Genomic DNA, 627 nt, shown 5'->3' with positions numbered 1-627 from the left:
TTTTTTTGAGACAGAAACTAATAAAAGTTGATATAAAATTAATGAGTACACTTCCAATAAGAGACAGCAGAAGAAACACTTTCTGCCCTCTTCTCAGAAATCACTAGAACCAAGGAAAAGAAAAACTCAAACTCCAGCTCTGAGGACACGAGCAATCATCTACAACTCTGAATCCCAATATATGAGAAAAGCTGCCACAGACAAGGAAGATCAAGTGAGATGAAGAAGCCAAAAGGAATCATCCAAAGAGCTGTTCTACCGAAGAGCTGGAATACCCCCAAAAGGCAAAATCAAGAATCTTTTGCTTATATAGTGAAAACAGAGCATGTGGGCTGGTGTCAAGAATTACCCTGGATCCTGAGGGTTGCTGGAGTGGAGGGGGGTGGAAGGGATGGGGTGGCTGGGTGATGGACACTGGGGAGGGTATGTGCTATGGTGAGCGCTGTGAATTGTGTAAGACTGATGAATCACAGACCTGTACCCCTGAAACAAATAACACATTATATGTTAATTAAAAAAAATGTGTTCCTGAATAAAAATAATGGTTACCTTAAAATACTCCATCACTGGGGCAAACGGATGGCTCAGCTGGCTGAGCATCCGACTCGATTTCAGCTTAGGTCATAA

At 41.9% G+C, this 627-nt stretch overlaps 1 protein-coding gene across 2 annotated transcripts in view; it reads left to right on the top strand.

Moving 5' to 3' along the window:
* The window catches only part of CDC123 (cell division cycle 123), a 59,004-nt gene that overhangs the window by 18,125 nt on the left and 40,252 nt on the right, over window positions 1–627 (top strand). The gene's annotated exons all lie outside the window — the stretch shown is intronic.

Source organism: Mirounga leonina, unplaced genomic scaffold, assembly GCF_011800145.1.
Source record: "Mirounga leonina isolate KUSES-001 unplaced genomic scaffold, KU_Mleo_1.0 Mir_175, whole genome shotgun sequence".
Classification (NCBI taxonomy): domain Eukaryota; kingdom Metazoa; phylum Chordata; class Mammalia; order Carnivora; family Phocidae; genus Mirounga; species Mirounga leonina.
Note: the sequence above shows the minus strand (reverse complement) of the source record. Positions and strands in the feature narration are given on the sequence as shown.